The 8,551-nt window shown below is 36.0% G+C and overlaps 1 pseudogene; it reads right to left on the bottom strand.

The window, feature by feature from the left end:
- Positions 1 to 651: 651 nt before the first annotated feature.
- LOC125086323 (heterogeneous nuclear ribonucleoprotein D-like) lies at positions 652 to 1,813 on the bottom strand (annotated as a pseudogene).
- Between the last annotated feature and the right edge of the window lie 6,738 nt (positions 1,814 to 8,551).

Genomic DNA, 8,551 nt, shown 5'->3' with positions numbered 1-8,551 from the left:
GGCATCCAGGGTGGCTCTGTCCCTTAAGAGTCCACCTTTGGCTCAGGTCATGATCTCAGGTTCCTGGGATTGAGCCCAAATAGAGCCCCAAACTGGGCTCTCTACTTAGCAGGGAGTCTGCTTCCTCTCTCTCTCTCACTGCCCCTACTCCCTCTCTCTCTCAAATAAATAAATAAAATCTTTAAACAGAAACTAGAAATCTTTAAAGAAAAACTAGAAAATGAAGAACAGGTGAAACCCAAAGAAGGGAGGAGAAAGACAATAATAAAAATGAGAGGGGAAATCATTAAACAGAAAACAGAAAAGTAATAGGGAAAATCACAGTAACCAAAAGTTTTTTCTTTTATATTCATTTATTAATTTATTTATTTCACAAAAGGAAACATTTATTTGAGGATTAGCATGAAATCATATAGATAAGATTTGTATTAACAAATCCACGTAGAGTCATAGCACAGATAGCAAAAGCCAAAGTAAAAACAAAGAAAATTAAGTGGCAGCTATATACAGTTGATATACAGTTGTGTCTTGTACATTAGAAAACCTTTTGCAAAATAATCATCTTAGATCAACAGAACACCAGTCATCAATGTTGTCCTGCAAGATGGGTTAACTTTAGCAGTCTCCTCCTGTCTTCTCCAGCATCCTCCTCTAGTATGGCTGCTAACTGTTTTGGTGATTGCCACCCCCTCCAGATACTTTCTGTAAGTGCTCTGTTGGCCACTGTAGTCTGTATGTCCCTGTCCATATCCATAGTTCCCATAGTTATGCCCAGTATAATCACAGCCTCCATAACCAGACTACTACCATAGGCACTGTTATAATTTCCATATGCTTGATCATAGAGTAATTAAATCATTGGTTCCAGTTTTGGCCCTGACCTCCTCCATAACTCCTAGTACCATCTTGTCTACTAGTTGCAGTATCTCTTCCTCCTTGTACTTGTTGCTATTGCTGCCTATATACCTCTTTAGGTTGTACAATTTTGATTTCACACTTACCAGAACCGATTTGATTATATCCATTTTGTTTTCTCTTTTTGTTTCTTTTCTTTTCTCTTCTCCTTTCTTTTCTTTCTTTCTTTCTTTTTTTTTTTTAAGATTTTATTTATATATTTGAGAGAGAGCTGGAATAAGCATGAGTAGCGGAGGGGGAAAACAGAGGAAGAGGGAGAAGCAGACTCCCCTCTGAGCAGGGAGCCCAATGTGGGGTCCCTGGGATCCCAGGCCCCTGGGATCATGACCTGAGCTGAAGGCATATGCTTAACTGACTGAGCCACTCGGAAGCCCCAATGATATCTGCTTTCTAACAATTTCCTTATTGGCTCTTTGTCTATATATGTGATAAAATCCTCTTCTTTCATTTGTTTTTGTATCCATGGAGTTCAATATTTTTTAATCTCTTTGAAGTCTCCAAAATATCCTTTAATTTGTTCGTCAGAACTATCTGGGCTAACTCCACCCGCAGAAACCTTTTTGAGGGTTCTTTCCCTTTTAAAGCTTTGGCCCTTTTGGGGCTTATCAGTTTGCCATCCAGTCTGTGTTCCTTCAGTTCCACAACTTTATCAACACTAGCAGCGTCCTTGAAAAGCTCAAATCCAAATCCTCTTGATCTTCCAGCCACTGGATCTGTTTTAATTGTATAGTCTACAACTTCCCCAAATTGAGACAAAGATTCAGTTGGAACTTTCTTGCTTGTATCCCATCTCAAGCCTCCAATAAACATTTTACTGTCGTCCTGCTGATTCCTGCTTGCATTGATCTTGGACCCCTCTGCGAATACCTGTGTTGCTGTACTCCTTCATGTACTCCATGGAGGTGGGGCTGTCCCCCGGGGTGCTGGTGTACACTGGGGGCCACAGCAGTAGGAGGTAGCAGAGCCTTGTATGGAGAAGGATTTAAAATTGAGGTGGAAGAGAAAAGCTGGTTCTTTTGGAAGATCAAGAGCATTGACAGATCTCTAGCGAGACTGATAAGGAGAAAAAGAAAGAACACCCACATGACAAATACCAGAAATGAGATGGTTACATCACTACAGATTTTATAGAGATTAAGATATTAATAAGGGGAATGTAATAAGGAGAATATAATAAACAGTTTTATGATAGTAAACTCAACAACATAGAAAACTGACAAATTTAGGGGCGCCTGGGGGCTCAGTCAGTTGGGTGTCTGATTCTTCATTTTGGCTGAGGTCATGATCTCAGAGCTGTGGGATTGAACCCAGAGTCAGGCTCAGCCCTGCTGGGGAGGCTGCTTGAGATTCTCTCTCTCCTTCTTCCTCTGCCCCCACCTTGGTTGCAGGCTCGCTCTCAATAAATAAATCAGTCTTTGGAATAGATAAATCTAAAAGCCATTCCTAATGAAAACTGTCAACAAATGGAAATACCAGGGAACTCCCTCAACTTGACAAAGGGCCTCTGTGAAAAACTTAATGCTAATATCGTGTGAAATGATTAAGACTAAATATTCAGAAAAAAGAAAGTCTGCTTTTATTGCTTCTATTCAATATTGAATTGGAAGGGCTAGCAAATGCAATAAGAAAAAATAAAAATGAAAGCATTCTGGCTAGAAAGGAAAAAGTAAAATAGTCTTTACAGAATACATTTTTGTCCAAGTAGAAAATTCAATAGACTCTAACAAAAAATCTGCTAGAACTTATAGTTGAGAAGAATATGGTTTTTAGATATAAGAACAATATACAAAATTTCTATTTCTATATATTAACTTTAGGTTAATATATAGAATATTATATAGAATATATAGAGAGAGTATATATAAATAAAATTTAAAAGATACCACATAAAATAGAGAAAAAGTATGGTGAGCTGATTTTAAATTTTATTTAGGAATTTACAGATTTTAATACAGACAAAATTACTTTGAGAACAAAAATTTTGAAGAGTCACAGTATCTAATTTTAAGATTTATTATAAAACTATATTTCATGTCAGTGTCAAACTAACAAAGATGGGTATAAAAAGGATTAACATGAATTAAAGAGAATAGACAGTTTAGAGATGTGTGTGGATATAGGTATATACACAAAAAGAGAGAGAGACTGAACATAGAGAAAGGATAGATAGGGAGAATAGCATTTTAAAACACAGGTTTTGGGACATTTGTACATCAAAATGCAGAAAAAAAGAAAAAATCTTAAATGTATACATCTTAAATAAAAATTCAAAAAATATCATCAACATGAAAATAAGCTACACATTTTTAAATTTCTAAAAATAAAAAAAGAAAAAAATCTTTGTGTCCTTTGTGTATGCCAAAGTATAATTTATTTAAAAATATATATTAATTGAGCTTATTAAAAAATAAGAATGTCCCTCAAAAGATATTATTAAGAGAATTAAAAGAAAGACTGGAAGAGAATATTTGAAAATCACATATCTGATGAAAGACTTCTTTCCAAAATATATAGAGAATTCTCAAAACTCGATAATGAGAAAGCAGACATATCAATAAAAAGTAAGCAACATTTCAGCAGATAACTCTCCAAAGAAAATGCACAGATGGCAAGCAAGTCCATGAAAGGTGTTCAAAATCATTAGTCATTAGGGGAATGTAAATTAAAACTACAATATGATACTATTACATACACATTAAAGTAGTAAGAATAGACAAAAAATGTGTTCAAACCAAGCATATGCAATGATATGTGGGAACTGAAACTTATATCTTATGGGTAGGAATATAAAATGGAACAAGTTTTTCCATTTAGGAAAAAAGTTTAGAAGTTTGAAACAAAATTAATATAAAATATAAGCCTACTGTTATCTGTGTATTTCTAGGATTTATCCAAGCCGAATAATAGCATATGTCCCAATACAAAGACTTGTGCATGGATATTCATAGCATCTTTGTAACTGCTAAAACCTAAAAACAACCCAGATTTCCAAAAGGATGAATGGATTAACAAAGTATGGTATAACTATACAATGGAATACTACTTAGCAATAAAAAAGAATTAATCACTAATATATGACACAACATGGTTGAATCTCAAAATAATTATTATGAAAGAATCCTGACAAAAATCTTACTCTGGGATTGTTTTCCTATAAAATTCAGTCAAATATATAACAAGAAATAAAAACAGATTAGTGGTTGCCTGGAAAAGGGTTTGGATGGGAAAGGGCTGGAAGGAGGAATTAAACAGGTAGGAGAAAACTTTCAGGATTGATGGATATGTTTAGTAATGGGTAATGGTTTCATGGGCATACATGCCATAAGTCATAAAGTTGAACACTTTAAATAAGTGCAGTTCAACTTTGCAGGTCATAAAAAAGTATTCTGGTTCACTTGCAGAAAAATATAGAGCCATGCTCTCCTGTATCACATGTACCAACTCAAGGAAGTTAAATATTATTTGTAAAACAATCTCAGTTACATACTTAATCTTACAAAGCTTCACAAATTCTTAATCACAAGCATCTGTGTACAGGTATTTAGGTAGATAATGTAGCTGATGTGATACGTTTATTAAGCCCTATGAGCAATGTTAACTACAATTATACTCCTCAAGCTAATAGAACATTCATGTTTGATGTTTAAATAATTTCATTATCAAGATGAATAATAGGATTGACTTTGACAACTTTCTTAATTACTGATTTTGACAGGAAGCCAACACTAATTAGAATTTCATTTTTATAAAATGAATACACTGTAATCAGCCAAACATCCCTCAATTAAATCAGAGCTCTAATAGTGCCCAAGTTGTCATTTTAATTACTACATAATATATGTAGAAAAATAAGTATTTATGTTAATTTTAAAATATTACTTTATAATCAGACTAATACATATGTGAATTTTTGGTAATCTGTAATTTTTACAACATGTGAAAGAGATATAAAATATGTTTGGCACTTCAGTTAATATTTAAAAACTACAAGTTTCTAAAAATTAACCTTTTTAAATTATTTTGGGCATAAAAATATTTTACTCTCTCATGGAAATGGGGACATTACAATAACCAAAACAACAACCAAAAGTTTTCTTTGAAGTTCCTCAAGTTTGACCTGTGGGGCACAGGTTGATAGTGTGGCCAAAGTGCACCCAGACAACTGGTAGACAATAGGGTTCCTAGATCATTTGGAATTGTTGATTCTTATATGTTTTTGGAGAAACTGTCTGAAGGAAGTTATTCCAGTATGGCCTTTTTGTTCACACCAATAGTAAGGTGATATTTACACTCCATGAAATGGCTGGGACTGGATGTAGTCCCACTTGGGGTCCCTAATAATGGTAAATAACCCTTTCTTTCCAGGAGTACCTTGTGTGTCATTGGGATTTACTTCTTGTATGGGGAACCAGGCATAATTTCCATCCCTCTGAAAAAATAGTGACTTACACCTTAGGGTTATTCATGAGTCTTTTAAGTGTTTGAGGGTTGCTGGAGTGGAGGCAAGTGGTAGGGATGGAGTGGCTGGATGATGGACGTTGGGGAGGGTATGTGCTGTGGTGAGCACTGCAAATTGTGTAGGACTGATGAATCACAGACCTGTACCCCTGAAACAAATAATACCTTATATGTTAATAAAAAAATAAAATAAAAATAAGGTCATGCAAGGCATCTAGGTAGGTCAGGCTCAACTGGTTGAGCTGCCTTACTTGTAGTCCAACATGGAGTTGGGCAGTCTTTCATACATCCTGCTCTTTCTGAATTGATGTTTTGGACCAAGTAGAAGGGTGTTATGTGGCTTTCTAAGCTGAATGTTAATGGTTTATAGGGTTTATTCAGCCGAGAGTGTGGGGTATATAGTTGAAGTCAACAGTGCACGTTGTTATCATTTTGCTTTGAGGGTCCTGTTGTTAGTAGCTTAGTTAAATGCCACATAAGACATTTCAAACTGATTTGGTTCCAGCCCTGTCAGTCAAATCAGAATCAGAGTGGCAGAGAGCATACGAAGATAGGAAAATTCTAACATAGTGATTTGGTATAGAAATGAGGATTGGGGGCACTTGGGTGTCTCAGTGGGTTAAGCCTCTGCCTTCAGCTCAGGTCATGATCTCAGGGTCCTGGGACTGAGCCCCACATATGGCTCTCTCCTTGGCAGGGAGCCTGCTTCCCGCTCTCTCTAGTATCTCTCTCTGCCTACGTGGGATCTCTCTCTGTCAAATAAATACATAAATCTTAAAAAAAAAAAAAAGAAGAAAAGAAATGAGGATTAGGTATTGTGGGGAGATAGTTCTCCATGAGTCTCTTTCATTTTTGAATGGCTTATATTAAGTTGTATTGTGTGAACTATCTTTTCAAGGATGATTATACAACAAAGTGCTCTGTGAGTAAAGGAAGCCTGGGATTACAAGGTTTTCAAGTGTATGTATACCCCAGTTTCTCAATCCCATGTTTTAGGGTCCTAGTCCTCTTAGATCAGTACCCTTACATTTTCATGGTGGATTTGCTAGGTTTGAGAATTCAGTCTCAATATTCAGCTCCATTGTTGTCAAGGTGGCTTTGTGATAGAGTGTGCTAGTCTCATGTTAGTCTGGAAGTAGAGAAATGCAACCCAAAGTGGGGATAAGGGATGGGAGTGGGAGCTCTAGCCATACAGCAGGAACTGGAGGAGACAGAGTTTGAGTTCACACCCCTGAGAGAGTTGGCTCTGTAATCAGAGTCTAATCTCAAATAGAGTTAGTTTTAGCAGATAAACTGGTTCATCTCCAGAATTTGTAGATATCAAATTTAGGGAGGTGGGAGGGGAGGTTATTCTGATCCAGCCAGAAACTGGAGGAAGAAGGAGAAACTTTGATGTCACTGAGGAGAGCCAGTCAGTCTGTCCAACCCTAAGCAACACATTCTAGTAATTTGTTCTAAAGTGAAGAAAAAGAGCAAGGTAAAACTAGAGCACAGGCCAATTGCCAAATACTGGACTAAGAAGAACAAAGCAGACCCTCTCTTTTCTTTCTGGCTCCATTCTTCTCTTTTTCCTCTATAGCCTGTAGGTATGGCTTCACTCTTTTCTTCTATTGTAGCTTTCTTGTCTTGCAGTGCCTTTTGAGGGATGAAACATTTAGCTCACAAGGTACATGAGAATAAAGAAAGGGATAGAGGTATTATGCAGAAACTGTGGCTGAAGCAATATATTGGGCAAGTAAGGGATTACAAACCACTACCTCCAATCCCTACACTTTTTTTTTTAAAGATTTTATTTATTTATTTGACACAGAGAGAGAGATTACAAGTAGGCAGGCGGGGGGGGGGGGGGAGCAGGCTCCCTGCTGAGCAGAGACCCTGATGTGGGGCTCGATCCCAGAATCCTGAGATCATGACCTGAGCTGAAGGCAGAGGCTTAACCCACTGAGCCATCCACGCGCCTCCTATGCTTTTGTAAATGCAAAACTCTTATATGCAGATGACACCTCATTGATCAGGGAAAGAGAGATTGGGGAGCTGGTAATTAGTTCCGTACTTAGGAACAGCTGAGGTGGAAGTAAGTAGAGGCAGGCATAATATTAAAACTATCAGTAGAAGACAGTGGATACATACCACAAAAGAAAATATATGTGAGAGAAGGCAAGAAACTCTAAAGTAGCAATAACTTTATTGTTCATTTGTTAGCCCATTTAAGAAAATTAAATGGAATGAATCCATTATTTCATCAACAATAGGATATTGATAACCATGCTTTAAGATAAAAGAAATGTATGTTTAAGCAATATTAGCAATTAAATAAACAAATGTTCATATAAAGCCAATATAGTTAAAAGTATATTTCCTTTATTCCTTTATTGACTTCCCTCAGGATACAACTAAGAACCATAAAGTCAGTAATTGTACAAACATTTCCTTTTAATGTCATGAGATCTGTTGAATTCTTAATAGGATTACTTCTCTGAAACCTAGGGTATGATATGGGTATAAATGTGATTGTTTTCTTCCTTTCTGAATGTACATAAACTAACCCCATATCCCTAATTTAGGTGACTGTTTTCACCCAGAGAGTGAATTTCTTATAGAATCCCTATTAATAGAAGGATTTCCTAATAATAGAATTCTAGTATTTGATGTAGTTTAGAAAAATAATGTATGAGACTTTAAAGAAAATGATCAATTTTCAGAAAGAAGTCTGGGTGAATTATTCTTTTTGGGAGGATAATGTCTAACTATACAAGTAAACTAGAAATTTTGTAAACTCAAATTGAATAAACTATAGAAACTAACTCAAAAGAATGTATGCCATGCAACATCATCAATACTAAATGTCTGGTGAATGCTTACATACAGAAACTTTTCTTAATGATGCAAATACAAATATACAAGTCTCTAGAAGGAATTGTTGTTAAGAAGTAACATGGTCTCAGTTCAAGAGCAAGGTGCCCATGTGGCTGGAATATGGTCATCTGGGGGAGAACAGTAGAAAACAATGCCTGAAAATGATGCCCATGGCCAGATCATACAGGGCATTTTGGAACATCATAAAGATTTCTGATTTTATGTGAAGTGTGAGGCTTAGAGAATTATAAGCAATGAAGAGACACCATCAGATCTGTGTTTTGGAATGATTACTCAGATTGATGAGTGAAGAATAAATTAT

This window comes from Lutra lutra, chromosome 15, assembly GCF_902655055.1.
Source record: "Lutra lutra chromosome 15, mLutLut1.2, whole genome shotgun sequence".
Taxonomy (NCBI): domain Eukaryota; kingdom Metazoa; phylum Chordata; class Mammalia; order Carnivora; family Mustelidae; genus Lutra; species Lutra lutra.
This window is presented reverse-complemented; position numbering and strand designations above follow the sequence as displayed.